Source organism: Gordionus sp. m RMFG-2023, chromosome 2 (assembly GCF_954871325.1).
Source record: "Gordionus sp. m RMFG-2023 chromosome 2, tfGorSpeb1-WG-v2, whole genome shotgun sequence".
Lineage (NCBI taxonomy): Eukaryota > Metazoa > Nematomorpha > Gordioida > Chordodea > Parachordodidae > Gordionus > Gordionus sp. m RMFG-2023.
This window is the reverse complement of record NC_088776.1, coordinates 32,701,847-32,723,071: the sequence shown is the minus strand read 5'-3', so window position 1 is coordinate 32,723,071 and position 21,225 is coordinate 32,701,847.

Below are 21,225 nucleotides of genomic sequence, written 5' to 3'. Positions count from 1 at the left end.
ATTTAAAAAAATTATTATTATTATAAACCAAAATATTTCACTTAAAATAAAATGAAAATAATATAAAGAATTTAAATAAATACTTATTTATATAGTAACAAAGTATTAAGAAAAATTTAAAAGAAGAGATTATTTTTTTCATTATTTAGTGAATATTTACGCTTTTAGACGAGAAAATATTCTATTATATATAAAATTTTATTTATTCGGTATTTACAAAATTTAAACGTCATCTTAATAAAATGAAGCTGTAATGATTTTGAAGGGTTAGATTTACACAAAATGTTCATTTTATCTATTAGGTTAGAGTGATTTGTATGATTATATATATATATAGTTATATATTTTAACTGAAAAATAATATATTTAAGGATTAGAATCCATCTACGAAAAGTTAACTGACAAGAAAATAAATTCTTTTAGAATTCTCAATGAAACAGATGTATAAAAAAGAAATATATATACATAGTGTATACAAAAACTTATCCTATCATCACAATGTAAACTGATTATTTTTGTTCCTGTACCAAATACAAAACAGTTCAACACAACACCCTGGCTAACTATTTTTCAATTTACAAATATTTCTTTTGAAGGCCTAATATTTTACCAACATAAACATATCCGCCTTCATATCTTAAAAATTTTTATAATAATTTTAAATTATTATTATTTTATTTATAATATAATAATATTTACAAAAGTTAAAGAAATGTAGAAATAAATAAAAGTATTGACGTTCTGTCATTCATAAATATTTTTAATATTTCTATTCGAATTATTTTATAATTATTATTTTACACCTGTGAATGACATGCATTAAATAATTTTGATTATATTATTTAAATAAATGTTATTTAATTTATTTTTGCATTTATATATACAGCCACATCTTAGAATTGTCGATGTCCTGCATTTATTATAATCAATCATTTTATACATTAAATTTAATATAAAAAAATGTTACTTATCCAATAAAATTTGTAATTTATCGTTAAAACCAGAGATTACACCTTCATAAGCCAATAACTATATTACCCCCTCAAAAATTTTGCCCATATCTCACTCGAATAGGGAGTCTAAATTGACAAGTAAAAAAAAATTTTAATCAAAATTAGTAAAATTTTATTCAAATGACGATTATATCATCTTAATTATCTCCAATTTCAAGACGATTTTGTGATGCTTCCCTCCTCACCACCGGCGTAGAAGTTCTGAGTCAAAACCTTTCTCTAAAAAATTACATGCAAATACAATTTGATATATTATAATTTAACAATTATCAATCTTCTTAAACTTAACTACATAAATAGCTGAAAACCTATCATGTGGCTAGTTTTCATCAATAGGTTTGATAAAAAGAAAAGATAAATCTCTTTGGTTTTGACGCGATCCAAAAAGAGTTCTGATTAAACACAAGGTTTTTTTAATTGTTTAAGAACAAAATCTCATATTATAAGAATCTAAAATATAAAAGCAATCTTTTTTACATTTATCCGTTTTAATTCGAACATATTAGATAAAAAAAATATTAAAAAATATCAATACCCCTATTTTTATTCTTCTTTAGAACAAATTCAATCCTCTTACGAACATTTTTTTTACTTTGCTCCTAATAGTCAAAATAGGAGTATTGACATTTTAAAAATATTCTTGTCATGATTTTAGAGTTGAAACGGGATAACATAAAAAATATTGTTTACATATTTTGTGGGGCTCTCATAATGTGAGTTACTGTCAAAAAAACAAGGAAAAAATAATTATGAAATGGAGTACTCGGATTAAATTTAGGAAGCACACTTCCCTCTCTAGGGATATAAAACTTAAATATAATCAATATTTGGTTAATGCGGGACCATATATAATATAAAAATAAAAAATTATTTCTTAATAATAAAATTATTTAATAATTTTTGTAAAGTTTTAAATATATAAATATTATATTATATTATCTATAATTTTTATATTATATTAATACTTGGTAATAAAATAGTTCATCAATAAAATAAAATAAAAATTATTATTGGAAGTCAAATTGTATTAAACATCATAAATATAAAACTAATCAATTTGAATAATTCTTAATACCTGCTTGTCACTTATATTATTTACAATCTGAATAATATGGCCTATCATTTTAATAGATCATCAATAGGATATATTAAAAATGTTATTTCAATATATTTATTCGAATTTTATTTAGGAGATACTTTTATTTAATTTTTATCATTTGCACTAATTAATATTTAGGCTTTAAGATAGTTTGTCTTAAAATATGAGATAAAACGATATCAGTGTAATGTTTAATGACGATATACATTGTGATTTAGTTTTATAAAAAATTAACTAAGAGACAGCATAAAATGACCATTAAAAGAATGTGATTTCTTTCTTTTAAAATTTGATATATTGATTTGATATGGTATGAAACCGATGCTGATAGGAGTGAACGGAGCATTCCTGCAAGCAGAGAAAAACTACAATTTATAATTTCTATTTATTTTAAGGAGTTAGATACCTAAAATTTGGTCATGTGTATTTTTATACAATACGCAAATCTGATTTTCTTTGTAAGATGGGGAGCCCGAGGAAAAATAATATTTATAGTGCGATTTCTTAAATTTTTGTCTTGAGCCAAAAGTATTTATTTTTAAATTCTTAAACTTGTAATAATTATTCTATAGATTATAATAATATATAGCAATAGAGGAAACCGGGGTGGGGGAGAACAGGGCTATCCGAAAAAGAAGGCAAACGTCTATTGCCTTTTCATCGGCTAATTGTTTTAAGTTTTGTCAAAGATATATTTCCATGAACACACTATTTATACTATGTTCATTTAGTAGCGGGAGCTCCGTATTCAGAAGTTATCTGTCAGGAATAATTTTTTAGTCCATTTTCACCAATTTTTAAAAGTGTTTTTTTTCCTTTGAGGCAAAAGTATTACTTTTAATTTTATATTTATATGAGAGACAATTCACATTGTTTTGGCTATTGATTAATTTTACAATGTTTTGGCTATTGATCAAACTTTGCTCGGAGTTTTAGCTCACCCAGAAATTTTTCTAGAGCTATTTAAGTTAAATTGATACCCCTATCTAAACAGCGAAAGGCTAAATTGCAATTAAAAGGGAATTAGATTGCATAGAAAGGAGTTTCTAAAAACGATAAAAATTAGAAATTTAAAAAAAATTATTGTTAATGTGCATCAATTATAACCAAAGTAAAAAATGCGAAGACTGGATAAAGTGTAACAAATGTCCCAAATGGCACATTCAATAGGAATGATCCATTTTATGTGTGCCCATTTTGTGACGATTATTTTTTTAAAAAATATTTATCATTTGTAAATAATAAGAGTTCATCATAAGAATAAAAATTAAAAATTTTATGATTTGGGTTCAATTTTATATTTGTCATCTTACCCCATGGTCTGCCATCACACCCAGGATCATCGGTAAATAGTAAAATAAACTGATTTTACCTATACCTTAATAGCGCCAATACTATAAAAGATAATATGTTCGGTTTTTTAAATTTTATAGCATAATGATTAGGCTATCCAATAGTCTTAGTCTTAACCTTGAAGATAAAATTATCGCAAAACGACAATTTCAATTTATATTAAAATAATAAAATTTAAAGTCTTAAAAATAAACCTTACCTTATGTAGATAAATAAAATATAACTATGGAAGAAATTTTATTCTATGTCAACTCAGCATATTTTATTCTAAAAAATATGTTTATATATTGCCTAGATTTTTAATATCAAAGTTTTCCTATGTAAATTATAATGATGCCCAACGTGCCCTTTTTTGAATTTGAATCAAATATTTCATCATAATTATATGGCAAAGACATGCGAGTAGGTAGCGGATGCCCCCCCCCCTCTCCCCAGTAAAATTTTTTTTTGAAAAAATATAAAAAGTTTTTGTAAATTATTAATTGTTCTATTAAATTTTAGTAGAAAGTTAAAATAATTTAAATATTCCTTCCTTGTGCATTAATATTTTATCTCGCGAAAATTTAAAGTGGATTTTCTTACATTTTTTAAAATCTTAAACACTGATGGATAAAAATTTTATCAACCAAATAAATCTATTTCATTTATTTCTACTAATAATTATGATAAGGCAAAATTTATAGAGAGTATAAAATGTTCAGATATCCAAAGAGATAGATGCTGAATATAATTATCAAGGACTTCTTGTACTACAAGAAAAAAGAAACTGCAATCGACATCAAACATTACAGCCTTTTTGGATCTAGAAGAACTTATTTTGATTGGCTTTTAAAAAATATCGGAATGAACTGAACCAGATATTTTATCTGAAGGTTACACAGCAATTTTATGCAATATTTTTAAAAAAAATGATATGTATTTGTTCGAGGTTATGATAATGGCGAATATTAAAATATTACAACAAAGAAAACAAAGGATAATATCGACCAAGAATTTTAGGAGATAAGTGGTTGTTGAGGCGAAAGCGAAATTATATGATTTTGAGATTCACAAGCTTTGACTTGCACCTAGACAAACAATCGTTCCAGTATTAAGGTGGACTCAATTAATGATTACTATAAATAATTTTTATTATTCATTCTTTGGATTCATTTTTCAAATCAATCAACGATTTGTGATTCATCAAATGGCTATATCTCATTTACAAATACTTTTATATCTAGAAATGCGTCTGAAAATTAAATATTTATATTGAAAAATTAAATATATAGCACAATTTTATTCATATATATAAATGTATATGAAGACCAATTAATTTCAGAATTTAAAATTTGGTATAGAAGATTAATAGACTCCAAGAAACCCATGGAAGCAGTGCATATTTTAAAATACATTTATAAATTTTTTAAGAGTTTTTAAAAAATCCTGTCCTATGTGCTCGATCTCCACTATTTCTTTGGTAATTTTATAAGCGTAATATTGCAATTAGAGTAGTTGGTTTTAGGATTACATGTTAAATCAACAAAAAAATTAATAAAGAGCTTTGGTTTTTATTATTTCGCTTATAATAAAAGTTTAAATTCTCAGAATTTTTTTCCTTACTGCAAATTACTTAAAGTTAAGAATTTTTACTGATTTTCATAGATATTTTTCTTAAAATTATATTTAATTTCATACTCGTTCAGAAAATTGTTGTCATAACAAATATTTTTTATTCTTAAATGCATTTAGCCTAGGTGTTTATTTTTTAAAATTACATTACAATATTTATGATTATTTGAGTGCAATTAAATTAATCATCACTCTAGTTCCTAGGGTCTACGGAATAGGGGTTAATGGTGATTCAAAACTTTTTCTAAAACAATATCTCGACAACGATAAGAAATGAAAGCGGATATAAATATTCCCAGGGATGGTTGAGACACTTTTGTTCAAACCTGAATAAATTGAATAATATTTTACTAATCTGAATAAGTAAAACACCTCCTCAATTCTAAAAGTATAGGTTATTTGAAATAGTTATTATATATATTTTTAGAAAATTGAATCTGAAAAAATATTCTTTTATCACAACCATGCCATACTCTGGGTATGTTGGGACATTTATATGTGTGATAGTTGGCCACGCATAAATAAATAGAGGTCATATAAAATTAGTTTTTTTTTGACATAGTTATAATACTAAAGGCTTAAAGTATATATTGATTTATTGATAATATCATATAGGCAATAATTAAGTATATTAAATTGAATTTAGAAATATTAAGAAATTTTAGGAATTTTTGTAAAAAAAAATAAAATATAAGAATTAATATGAAATAATTAATAGGGTCATCTATCCTATGACCAACCATGACCTAGCCTATTAACCTTATAAATATCATTCAGAATCATGTTAATTGATGTTTTATGATTGTAAAATTGACAGATTATAAATTAGAGATAAATTTTCCTAAAATTTATTTATTAAGATTTTAATACTTTATTTATAAATCTAAGCGATTGTATGCTAAAACACATTTTCTTCCATAAAAATTAAAATACTATATATTTTTAAATCTTTTTAGCCAATTATGTATGACGTAATTATCTATTAGGCTTAAATTTTCAGTCTTATAAATTAATATCTGGAATGAACTAGCGTCCCCCTGTACTCAACGTACCGGATTCCCTTATTAATTAAAAAATTAATCAAACTCAACAGATTTTTTAAATGTTATAATAACTCTAGACCTCGGGTATGGATAATAGGAAGGGGGGTTGAAAATTTTATATAAAATATCAGGATATAAAATGAAACTATAAAAAGATTTATTATATTCATCGTTGCCACTACAAGTCTTTGGAAAAGTGGGATATAAAAATCTAGCTTAATATCTCGATATGTTCTCAAAGCAAAAAGATCTTTTGACCTTTTTGTTTCATTCACATCTCTATAATGAATCAGGAGGGGTGGGAGGAGGTTCAGATTTTTATTTTATATCTTAGTATGGATTATAACCTAAAATAAAAATACTTCTTGATTGCTATGTTAGCATACGCGTAGCCAGGAATTTTCTACGGGGGGGGGGGGGGGTAATTATTTTTATATTGAAATAATTTTTTTTGCAGCATTAAAAATTATTAGAACTAATCATTATATAAAATTTATTAGAGCCAATCATAATTGAAAATATGATAATTCGAATACAAATAATACAATATTGGATAATACAAAATATTAAGAGCGAATATAAAACGGTTAAAAATATTATAGCTAAACGGGCATATAAATCACAATAAAATATAAATTAAACATTTATAATGATTTTAAAAGTTATGCCAAAATATATAGTAATTTTAATATATTTGGAAAACTTATAAAATATATTTTAAAGTATGCAATGCTTCCAATGTATTTATTGGAGGATTAAATCTCATATACTATTTAAATTCTTAAATTAATTGGCCTTCAGATACATTTATGTCTTCTAAATAAAATTTAGCTAAATTCAATATCAAGATTTGATATATCCTCATATCAGAGGCAGTTATGATATATAGTATTTGTAAATTGGATAGAGCCATTTGATAAATCACAAATCTTTTATTGATTTGAGTCAAAATTAAATCCAAAAATGGAATAAAAAGGGTCATTTTATAATGATCCTCGATTGAATCCACGTTAATATTGGAACGATTTGTTTGAAGTCAAGGCCTATGAATCTCAAAATCATATAATTTCGCTTTCACTTAAACAATTATCTCGAGAAATTCCTGGCCGATATTATCTCTTGGTTTTCAAAGTTGTAATATAATAATATTCGCGATTCTCATAACTTCCGCCAAATCCATTTTTGTGAAAAAGATTGCATAAAATTGTTGTGTAATAATTTATTGATACATTCCAATGAAAAAAATCGGCAGTCATATTAAATTTAATAATGTATCAGCTTCAGGTGAAGTGTTTACGAAAATAATAAAATTAAATAAGTAAACCTTTAATTACCAATATATTTATAAATTAAAAATTATATATTAGGTCGATGGTTGCATCAATCATTTAGATAAAAGTATTTTAAAAAATTTATATTTTCATTTGAAAAAAATTATAAATTGGCCAGATTTATGTCTTTTTTTTTAAATAATTTTTCGTTTTACCTAGTTAGATATAAATACCGGCAAAAAGCTAACCTTCCATAAATTGTTGTTAAAAGCCGATTTTGATTTTTTTTAAACCTTATATTATATTTTAGGTAAAAATCATATATGTACTTAATGACAATTTAAGATAAAAAGTTGTTTGAACTTAATTGAATAATAATTGATATAAAAAATATTAAGGGCAGATGACACCTGTATATTTATTTTTATTATTATATATTTACATTATACTTAAGATAATGTTATAACTAAGGATGAAAGTAGCTAACTATAACCTACAAGCTATTTAAAAATGTATTCACTATAGCCTAGTTTTGTTAAATGGCTCATTTTGAGCCTATTTTTAAAAACAGCTAATTCAATATTTTATTGGGAAAATTATTATGCAAGCCTTAAGATTTTTCTCATAGGTGGGACAAAGGCTTGAACATCTATTAACGAAATCTCGAAGCTTAGACATTTACTTCTGGCTAAAATATTGAGGTTTTTAAAAATCGGCTCAAATCGAGCCGTTTAACAATACTACTATAGCCACAAAATACACTGAAAAAATATAATAATTTTATCTATAAATTTTTAATAGTTATAGCTTAGTTACACTACCACCATATATTAGCTACACTACCGATATTGATTAGAAGCAATACACTAGTTTAGCTACACTATAGTTATAGCTACGTTTTAAAAAATTTGCGTTATTCCTATATTATGTTAAACTCGACATTACTAACCAAACTGTTTCTCTCATGTAAACACTATTTGATGTATCAAGCTATCTTTTTTAAATAAATACTTTAAGAATGTTTATTTTAATTTTTTAATACAATTTTTATATAAGATTTGTAAAAAATATAATTTACAAACATTACAACTATCAGCTAATAATAAGTTTGTTATGTCAAATAATAAATTCAAGATATAAAAAAAATTAATTTTTTTTTAAAGTAACATTTTTCAAAGATCTCATCACTTAACTTGTTAGTTAAATCTATTTATCATAGAAGCAAAGCCGAATCGTTCCGTATTTGGATAATTGTATAACATATTAATTACAATTATTTCATCTTTGAGATAAGTTAATATCGAGTTCAATCTCATTACCTTTGTCCAAATTTGTTTTAGTTACCAATTCATGGTCGTAAAAGTCATAAGTTGCAGTCTCTAGCATTTTATTTGCTGGACTTTATAGTATTGTTTTATATAATGACCCAACCAAATTAACCATTGATGATTTTAGTTTTTGATGCATAATGAAATTACTTAAATCAAAAATATGAGGGAGATATTTGCATATAGTATTCAATTTAAAATAATTTGAAAACCGTGTATTTACAAGCTATTTTAAAAAAAGATTAATTTCATATAATTAAAAGTTGCAGTCTGTAAATTTTAACGTAGCTGACTACATGCTACTTGATAAAATATGTAGCTAAGTTATATCTACAAAAAAATTAATTAAAATGGCAATTAAAGTAGCTTTAGTTGTAGGGGAAATCGGAGTAAATAGATTGATATTTTGATTTTTACCATAAATACCTAAAACAAAAGCAAAACAAATTATAGACTTATATATAGCGCAATCCTTCACCTGAAAAAAGTATATCAATTATATACTTTATATGCTATAAGTAATTATGCAAAAATTTCAATTATTTTTCACCATTGCGAATATTTTTAAAGGTTTTACGCCATATTCAAACCCCTTCCTTTTGCTCAAAAATAGACTTTCATTTTTTGAAAATTTTTTTTGAGGCTCTAATCAGATAGAATATTTTAACAGTTTTACTCATAACACCTCCAAGGTGATATTTATTATATAAATTTATTGCGTAATATCTAGTTATGCTATGAACTTTATTTAATAAGCATATTATTAATCAGTCCTTTTGACCATTTATATACAAAATTTGGAATCACGTGGATAAATATATTTTGCTAAAACCAAAATATTCTAAGGGATAATTTATATAATTTTGGGTAAAAATGTTTTTATATAGGGGAAACCAGGAAGATTTTTAAAAAAATGAGCATGTGTAATGAATTTTATATAAAAATTCACCTGACATCACTTAAGATCCCTATACTCAAGTATTAAAGAGTTCACACATACGCGTACGCAGGAATTTGGTCTGGGGGGGGGGGGGATAATAAAATTTTTTAAGAATATTATTGTTTTTTAAAAATATCAAGCATAAATTTATTAGGACTAATAACTATTTCTAATACACAATTTTAAATTAATGTGAATTATAAAAAAATTATATATAAAGAATCACTTAAATGACCCAAAATAGAAATTTGAATTTTTTGAGCTTTAAAATTTATATATAAAGTATAAAAAATTTAAATGTTAGAAATATAAATTAATACACAAAAAGCTTAGGGAATAATTGTATTTTGTATGTTATATATTTACAGTGTAAAATCCAATCTTCGTTGGGATTGAGCTAATTTTTCAATTATCTCATCCTTGCTTGTTGTCAAATGCCTATGAATATTCAAAAGATCCAAACCTTTCAATCTACATTCAAAAGTTGTACTTCTTGGTATGTTTTTCAGAGATGTGCAGGTCCGGCCCCCGGGCCGGACTGTATGGCCGGGCCCAAAATATTTTAAAAAAAACACCCGGGCTAAGCCTGAATTTTAAAAAAAACATCTAGGCCGGGCCTTAAAATTTTTTTTAAAAAAATATCCAACCCGAACTTTATATTTTAAAACAGCCTATATTTGAAATCGTTATTATTAGCTATAAAAATCAAAAATAGATATAATTTATTTTTAAAAAATCCGGGTCGGGCCTGAAAATTTTATTTTAAAAAAGGTCGGGCCGGGCCTGAAAATTGAGCTTAGCCGTAAAAATCTTTAAAAAAATCCGGGTCGTGCCCTGCAAATGGTACCTCTGCAGGGCTCTATTATTCTTCTTAAAAAAGAGAATGTTCTCTCATTAGTTTACTATTGGGAAAAGTTGGTAATATATATAAACCCTTTTAATACATTGGGAATATAATCTAAAATGTGTTTGAAATAATGCAGAGCATCCATAGCATTTTTTGGGACTGTATCAACCATAGTTAATCTTATAAACATAGTTATTCAGCTAATAAGGCATCATAAGATACTTAAACATCTTCATGATAAAAATCCAACAAATATTTTTTTTTCTATCACCATCTGAAAAAGGTTGGGAAGGCTTTTATGGAAATAATATTTGCAGATTGGTAAGTGCTGCATAATGAATTAAAAACCCTTCATTTATTTGGTTTATAAATGTATTTGTATCTAAGATATACTCTTCTACTGATTCTATATTACTGTTTTAACTATGAGCTTGCCTTGCTGCAAGTCGAGTGAGACAAATATTAAACACGTAGGCTATGCTTTTGACTTAACAATAACATATAAAATATGAAATTCTTCATAAACATTAGCCCTTATTTCCTTGAATTCTAATAAAATGCTCTCCGCTATTCTCATCTTCTTAATCAAGTCATCATGCTTTTGAAAAGTAATACATAAAATAGTTGTAAATTCTAATGAGAAATAAAATTTGGAATAAGCATTGAATCCAATAATTTTCTTGCTTCTAAGGAAAAATTTCTTTCAGGCCATTGTAATATTTCAGTAATAGCATTAATAATCGGCTCTTCTAACTCAATAAAAGCTGTTACTGCTTGATGGCGGAGACTCCATCTCGTAGGACAAAGTTGCAATTTCTTTCTCCCTGTTGGACAATTTCAGAATAATTATTATTTGACTAGAAATTTAAAAATGGTAGATAAATATTTCGCCCCTAAAAATTTGAAAATAATAAGAAAATATTACGCCGGAAAACTTGAAATCGAAATTAATTGATAAACTTAGTTATGAATGTGATAGTAAATGTAATTAAATATATATTTAATATGAGATAGGAATAAATATTAACAAATATAAATTAATATGTACTGTGTAAATTTAATTCAAAACATTTCCATATTTATTAATTTATTTGAAAATAAAATTATTTGACTTGTAAAAAGTTGTTAAATTAAAATAACATATTTATATATTCTAATCAATTTTTACAAGTTAAAATTTTTATTTACAAACGAATTAAAAATATGGAAATGTTTATTAAATCTGCACAACACTCTAAACAAAAATATTTTTGAAAAATATATCCGGCATCTGTGCCCCCCCCCGCTGTACCTTATTGAGTTCACATTAACATTTATACTTCGTCAATCGTTTCACATCCCGCCCTATAGTTGAGTTAGATTATCAGCTACTGCCCAATCTTGAATGACAAAAATATCCTATCTCAATATCAAAATTTTATGATTTAAATTATAATATTTTTATATTTGGGCAAGAAATTACAATATTTTCCGGTTGTAAATCAATAAATTCTAATTTCATAAAAAAAATGGAAATTGACTAAATAAATTTAAAATTATCCAGATGTGGGATTTATCCCAGCTAGTAGAATGATTGTAAGGAAAGGAAGGGGGCTAGGTGGGACTCAAGCCTTCTGAAAATCTAAGACACCTGAAAAATTTTAGAATAATATTCTAATTTTGGATTTTTTTAAAAAAATGATTCCTTCAAGATGATAAGGTAGAGACGCAAATAATGCCATCCTTTGCTAAAAGTTCATTCTTTCTTGTAGGAACTTAATTAAAGAAAATCTTGCTCATGACACCATTTAAAATGGGGAGGTCTAGCCTAGGAGAGGATAGATACTTGAATCGCAACATACTAAGTATTGGGTTAAGCTTCATTGAGAGAAACAGAGGGCACAACCAACAACCCCGATGGACCCTATAACTTTATTCTATAATTTTATTCTATAATTTAAAAATATGAATAGATTTTGATACTGTTAATTCAAATATGAATCAGCTAAAAAGTTTAAATATTAATCTACGTTTTATATATAAAAGTGTCTAATGAACAAATTATGACCCTCATTTTTAAATAAGCAATCTTTACAAATTTAATTTTTTTATTCAATTAAAATGTTAGGGTTTGTATTTGTATAAATAATTATTGTATGTATTCTCGTTTTTATCATCTTATGCAAAAAGAATTTAAATATTGGCATACAATATTAATTTTAAGGCTGATAATTTATCATTGACGCTAAACATTAATATTTCCCTTTAAAAATTTAAAAACTTATAAAAATATATTTATAAAAAAATTATGATATAAAAAATAACTGCCTTAAAGGGGAATATAATTAATTTATTAATAAAACAAATATAATGCTTAAAATTCTTGTTATATAATTTAATTTCATACATAAATGAAGTTAAGTATAACATAGTTTGTATTATTTATTATAAATTATATAATACCTATAAAATCTTTGTTTGAGGGCCTATTTATTATATATACATTTTTTTTATATCATCTAACTATTTATGACGCTATTTAATCATATTTAATTTTTTTTACATTTTATTTATGTTTAATTTCTTCAGTGCATATTTGAAATAAAGAAATAATAAAATTTTTATTCATAATATTTTATTTAAACCGATACCTTTCCATTCCACTTTGAAAAATAAATTATAAGACATATTTTTCCCTTAAGAGGTTCTATATAGTATAGTTATAGCTTTACCCAAGAGTTTTAATTTTTATTACAAATAAATAATGCCAATTTCGACAGGGTTTAGACCTCCGAATTTATACTAAACTAGATTTTTTTTCAAAACTCTATGTATTTCATTTTATCTCTCATAAAAAATAATATTTTTGTTAGAGCTTGTTCTAGACCTTTTCTTTAACGCAGTGTTTGAAACTTTCTAAAAATAGCATTGTTAGAGTAACGGGTTACATTTGCAAAGATATGACTGTAACAAATAATTAGTTACTTTTTAATAAATTAGTTACCATGTTACAATAGACGTACTGGTTACTTTTCAGGTTAGTTTTAAAATTTTATATAAATATAATTTAGGATATTTATAATGATTCTACAACGGAAGGGGAGGGGAATACGAAGCAACTGCTTCCTAAAATTTGCAAGGGGGTCTATACCCTTGAAGCATTTGATTCATAGGAAAATATTGTACCCTATGATAATGATACTTTTTTGAATTTTTTTTGAAATTTTAATTTCATTTATTGTTAAGGCTTAAATAAATAGCAGAATATCAATTGAGATACTATTGTATATGAATCTTCACAGATATACACATGATGGTTGATTATGTTGGGATATGGTCTTATAAAACTTAGATTTTGAACCTATTTTCAAATTATTTATACAAAAAAATAAGAAAAAGGAAGGGATTAAAATCAAAACTATATTCTACTCTTTTATCATATAATAATATAAATGTATACTTATTAAAACCACAAAAAATATGGTTTTAAAAAAAAAAATTGAATCTAATAGGTGCTTCTCAATTATAGTCGATTATACATATGTTGTTTTAAATCAGAAACAATAGCATTGATAGTAAAATTAAATTAAATAATTATTCAATTATGATAATCTGTAAGGGAAGTAAGAATTATTTCAGCATCTTAGACAAGATTCATGTGTATTTTAATGGGGCTCAGAGCGCGTCAGAATAAGCTACTAGATAATATTATCTTATTCATTTATATTCAAAATGTTTATTTTATATAATTATAGAAGCTGGTTACCATCATATAAATTTCTACTTTATGATGCCTTGGCATAGGCACCAATTCTTAGGGGCAGCGGAGCTCTCGCCCCCATTGACAAATTTCTATGAGGCTAGTGCTATGCTCCTTCGCTTCTCTCCTCCCCCTGGACCCCCATAAAAAAATAGATGAATTATTTATCTCATCTAAAAATGAAACAAAAAGGAAAAATATCATATTAATTATTATATTATTTCTATATTGCTATGCCATTACATCTCTTCCCTCTAGCTGGGCCCCCATAAAAAGGATAAATGATTATATCTCATCTCAAAATGAAGTTAAACTTCTTTAAAACAATTATGCCCTACACGATGGTGTAGATGAATAATACGCTCAATAGAAAGGAATTATGAAATTATCATATAACTCTTATTAGAAATTGCGAAAGATAATTCGTAGTGAGGTTGCTACAAGAGTAAAAAAATTATTACACTAAATAAAACTTTTTGAAAACTTTATTTTAAAATGATGATAACAATATTTGACAGAATAGAAGTTTTAAATGCTGAAATCCAAAGTACTTCATTTCATTTTCAAAATGTTAAATATAAAATAGAAATCATGATCCAAATTCTAGATGCAATAGGACAAGGTGATTGTTTCTTTAAAGGCAAAGGAAATAAATTTAGAGGAGCACATTTTAAAGCGACAGAAAAACGCCATCATATGAATATACCATTGCATGAAAATAATTTATATAAAAATGACCAAATATGACACAATTTGAATTATAAAGAATGTGTAAAATTTTAATAAACTTTTTATTATTTCTTCATAATTTTATTGAATTATCATATAGAATTGATTTAAATCCTTAATAGTAGCCAATGAATACTTATTTTATATGATTATATAAATGTATTATATTTGTAAATATAATTTGATTGATCCGACTGGCCCTGATTCTACTAGCCCCTAATTATAAATATGATTAATAACTATCTAAATATATTTTAAAAGATATTATAAAACTTTTTGAATAGCGAAAAGAGAGTTTTGAATTTCATATAGTATCAATTTTATTATTTTTAAACTTTTCATATTTTAATGCCATATTAATGTGATGTAAAAGCATTTTGATTTTTACCTAAAAAACACATTTTATCATAAAAAAAATAGAAATAGCTGAGAGTTATAAAAATTCTTACCTCAAATATACATACTATACAATGCTATTACATAATTAAATTTAAATTTCTAAGCTTATTTTGTTTTAAAATAACTTTGAATTGGCAAGCTCCTTGCTTAGACTAGCTTTGGTCTCCCCTACATCTACCCACATCTTATATAATATAATATAAGAATATGTTGCCACATTAATATTTTTCACCATTCAATAAATTGAAATAATTAAAAATAGGGGATATTGGAGAGAATTAACCGCATCAAACTATAACCATTAGAATAAACTGAATCAATTGCGATTATTTTCGCATTTATGTTCACCATTGATCAGAAGATCGTGAAGCTAATTTATTCAATTTCAATCAAAACAGAAAACCTTTCTTATTCTTCAAGCAATATCAGATGCATCTATAGTGATTCTTCTTCCTCAAGCACATTCTAGTAAAAGGTCAACATTATGAGAATAATAAAGAAAAATAATAATTATAATCATCCAGAGATAGCTAAACTATTATATTGAGATAATATTAAAAAAATTTATATTAGTTGTAAAATAAAAAGAAAATCTAAGGAGCCACCACCTAGCCCGGCCATGTGGGTAACATCAACAATAAAATATAGGCCAAGCCCGTGGCAGAAAAATAAGAATGATATATTTTTTCCTATTCTATCCTTTTAACTGATTGATGATCACAATCTCAATTAAAAATGAATTTTAAAAATAAGAAAAGTGTTTAAAAAAACTCAGAAGATGGAAATTAGAAACTTCATTAATTTATTAAAGTTATTTCTGCAGGATCTTGACCAAGCAAAGAAGTTTCAGTTGCGGAGGAAGGGGGGGGCAAAAGTAGATAGGCGCCAAAATATTTTTGGGTTTTATTATTTTATAACTATTAGAAACAAATCTAGAGGGCGATATCCCCCCCCCACTTTTCTTGTTACGGGGCTGTATTACTGAATGTTTAAATTTAATACATAACATAAAATAAATAATAAAAAATATTTTGATTATAACTTTATATAAGCTTTTTTAAATTTGGGTGGCGGGTCGTAAATACCCACGCCGCAAGAGAGACTTGGGCTGAAATTCAGGTCTCTATTCAACATACGAAAAGACAACATAAATGAAATATAAAAAGGTATAAGTATAATAAGGGCGAAGATTAAAGCCGGTATATATTGTGGATGGATGGTTAGAGCCAATATTAAGAAGTATAAATTAGATAAAAGAGATAGCAAGAATAACATAAAGTGGAGAGAGATATTGAAGGAGGTTACCACCAGAAAAGGTGAAATTAAAAAGAAAAAAATATATATTGTGGATGGAAGTAAATCTTCTCCCTATAAAAAATTGTAAGGGAGCCTCGAATGTAGTCTCAATGGACCTTTTCTTTTCCAGTCCCTCTTATATTTAATAATAAAATATGTTCATCTAATTCTATGGTATAAATTTATAATATTAAATGTGTTTCTGTATAAATTATTTAAAAATTAAGGCAGAATTCTCAGAAATATAAGTATTGAATAAACAGGGTTTTAAATATTTAATGATATTAAAGCCAAAACGCAATAAATTATAATTAGGTAAATCACTCTTTCGATAGTCATTAAAATTTAATATAAATTTTTTTAAATTGCTACCTTAGTTTCCATCCTTATAAATTTTCAATGTGTGTATATACCTTTAAAAAACTAAACGTTTTAAATGGATACCTCAATTATAACCAGGTTTTATGGTGTTAAATTCCCAATAAATTGATCATTATTGTTAGTATTACTGTCGAAATAATATCCCCTTTTTATTATATCATTCAAGAATATTGAGAAGTCAGTTTATAAAGTCTATAATAATATTCTTGTCTTGTTATATAGTTTTTGGAAGATTATATATTTTTTTATTTAAACTTCAAAGGTTAGCTGGGTTGTATGGATTACAAAAAAAAATATATTATTATTTATAAACAATTATTCAAAATATATGATTAAAAGTCAACTAGCTATATATAATGTTTATAACACTTTATAAATAATATATAAGATACAATATTTTTTGATGAAATAAAGCTTAAGAAATAGGCCTAGAAACAGAAACCGTATATTATATACATATTTAATTATTGCTATATTATATTAATAAATAAATAAAAAATTAACTTAACGAAAATTAAACAGCGATTAACTTATAAATTATTAATTATCATCAATAAGTGAACTGCTTTTTATTCCGCAATTATGATATATAATAAAAAAAATTGTATAAGCTATATTCAAAGATCAAGGTAGGAGAAAAAACAGCCTAAAGTCTAATTTTATAAATATCATCTCCGATATATAACAAAGAAAAATTCTGATAAAATCCAATATTATAACTCTATGCATTTTCTTAACAATCTTTCCTATCCCATTTATTTTTAAAATGCAATTTTTAGTCCATATACATGAAAAATAGCAATAAAAGTAGCATGCCACTTGTAAGCGAGCTACTATTTATTGAGTAGCTAAGTAGCGCGACACTTTAATACTTTTCAAATTAATAAAATTTATATTAACTATTAATGAAACTATATTTTAAAATATTTAATTTTTATTCTAATTTAATTTTGGAATTTAAATATAATTTCGAAATATAAATTATTTATAATGTTTGTTACCATTTTTGCCTTTTTTCAAATTTTTTTAGGGAAAAAAATTACTAAAGATTGAAAGGACAAAAAATACTAACAACAACATCAATACGTTACTCCTGAAACTATCGACAAGGGACAAATTAGTGATCTGCATAGAGCCTAATTCTTTAGGTCTGGCTCGGCCCGAGTTTTTTTAAAGGCCAGCCCAAGTTATTTAAATAGGGAAAATTTTAATTTGTAAAAAAAATATTCCACAAATAAAAAAATATTGACACTAGAGATCTGCAAAAGTAGGCCCCGGCCTGTACCCGGGTCGAGCTCGGGCCCTAATAATAAAAGGAAAAATTCTGGCCAGGTGGGATCAGGCCTTGGAAATTTTTTAAAATATATTTAGATTTATCTATTGTATATTGAATTTTTTTATGTAAAATATTTGATTTTATTTATAGAACTGACGCCATATAACATATATCTTTTATTTTGAATAATTATAAAAATTAATTTCCATATTTAAATAAAATCGGGCCGGGCCAGTAAATTTTTTAAAAAAAAAATTGGGTTCAGACCGGTCCGGCAAAACAAATTAGGCCCAATGCAGATTACTAATTGGCACCTTGTATCTTGCAAGAATTTAAATTTATTTCATATAAATTTAAGTAGACCGGCCACACCGAATTTTTCTAAAAAATATTAAGATCGGCCTACCCGAACCGAAGTTATTTTTAAAAATTGACCCAGCCCTGGTACGGGGTGGGCTAGGATTTGCAAATATCATTATTAAAAGGATCGAATTATACTCTATCAACATCATGTTTCTCAAAAAAGAATGTTATAGAAATTGAATCTCCATTAGGTAAATTACATAACCTAGTTTCAGAAATTATCTATAAATGATACAAATATAGTAAAAAAGGCTCACACTCAAATTTAATAAGGGAAAAGGGAACATAAAGATCCAAAAAATAATATAATAATAACATTAATAGCAGTAGATGAAAAGATATAGTCAAGGCAACTGTAATAATTTATAATATATTTTATATAGTTAAAATGAATTCCTTATTGATAAATAAAAGTTTTTATAAAGAAGTAATATAGAACTTTTTTAGAAAATGGTCAGTTATTAAGCATTAAAGTGCTACATTTAAAAATTTACCGCCCGCTACATTTGCGATAGAAACTGTATATTATCGACATATGGACTGATTCTTTAAAAATGTTTTCCTATTTGATCGTTTCTATTCATTATATGGAAGGAGAAACTGTATATTAACATGTTTTATAAACTAGTAAATTTAAAGAAAATGAAAAACCCGCTGAGAACATATAAGAAATTATACAAAATTTTGCCATAATTAGAATCTTCAAGTGAAAATATAATATATATATCTGACAAAGGAGCGAATATAAATAAAGCTCTGAAAATAAACAGTAAATAGCAGCTCATACTTGTTAAATAAAGTTCTAAATACTTTTAAGGAAAAATCCTTTGCTCCTAGTATGTATCAAACCCTTTTTTCTGCTAAATGGTTAATCATGTCTTTAAAATAAAGCTACTTGAATAAAATTAGGTAACTCCTTACAGTAAGATATTAAAATAATATGGAATTCAAAATTATAAATGTTGAAATAATTTATATATAACTAATATGATGATGGAGATATCGGGCCGTTTGACACTATAGAAAAGGATATTAATCCATATTCAACTATATGTAATATACTATTATGCCATAATAACAATTTTCACCACTATTTATATGATATTTATTTATTTATTTATTTATCAAAACAACGAAATGAACAATAGAACCAATTCAATTTTTTTTATTATCTAAATTTTAAATCGATATTTTTGCATAAAATTACAATGTGTTTATATGCCCTAAATACTAAATGTAGAATGTTATCATTTATGGAAGGATTATAGGTAGGAATCCCAAAAATATAATGAATTATGAGGCATATAGTAAATCTTCAATTGATATCTTAGATTTGGGTACATAAGACATGATCAAAAAAAAGGAATTAGAGGTTAAAACATATGAATTTGAATATTAAAGATAATATAGAAGATTTCAAAAATAAATTTATTAAAATGGTGAACAACAATAAAATTATATACGAAAAATGAGAATATTGGCTAGAAAGATTCTAGCAATTCTTGCAACGTCCACATCTTTAGAGTCAACATTTTCAAATACTAGAAGGCTGTTAGAGAAAAGAATAAATAAGCTAAACCACTAAAATATAAATGCTTTAATATTTCTAGATGATAATTTTATCATGCAAACGACAACTTGACGTGGCGAACATGACATCATGATGACAGGAAATAAAACTGCTTTTGTTTATGCATAAGTATCATATAATTTTAATAAAATATTTTTGATTTTATATTTATATTACTTTATTTATTTACAAATCTATACAAAATTATATTATTTTAATACATCAAATTGACATAAGAAAATAAAATACAAAAATTAACTACATTGTAATAATTAATATAAGTTCAGTCAGTACATTTCATATATCCGACAACCAAATATAAATCATAATAAATCATTAAATGATATTTACTAAAAAAAAAATTATACATTTTAATATGATCTTTTGAAATATACTATTAGATTTTAAGAAGTATAACTAGTTATATATTTCAGTAGGTAACTGCTAACTAGTTACGATTAATATGATCTTTTGAAATATAACTTAGTTTAAGAAGTATAACTAGTTATATTTCAGTAGGTAACTCTGCTAACTAGTTACGATTTGGACATGATAACTTTTAATGTAATAGTTAAATTTTGAATAACTTTAACAACACTAGAAAGTATGAGGCCGCTATAAATTACAGATTTTGGAGGCTGATTGAAAAAATGCAAATAATTTTTTGCAAACAAATTCTAGTGATAAGTTGGTAACTTTTATAGGATATAACACATAGTTTATTTTAAAAAAATGCATTAATATTTTTATTTAAAATTTGAGCTTTATATATATTTTTATTATTGTTAAAGGATTTAAACATTAACAGATAAACAATTTTTGCGCTATCTTCTAACAAAGTATACTCATATTCTAACTACTAGGATCCTGGTTGTTTACAAATTAAACTTATCTAATTTGAATTTTTTTTCAATAGAAATAAAAGCAGTGGCATTAAAATTAAAAGAATTAATTGATCCAATGTTAT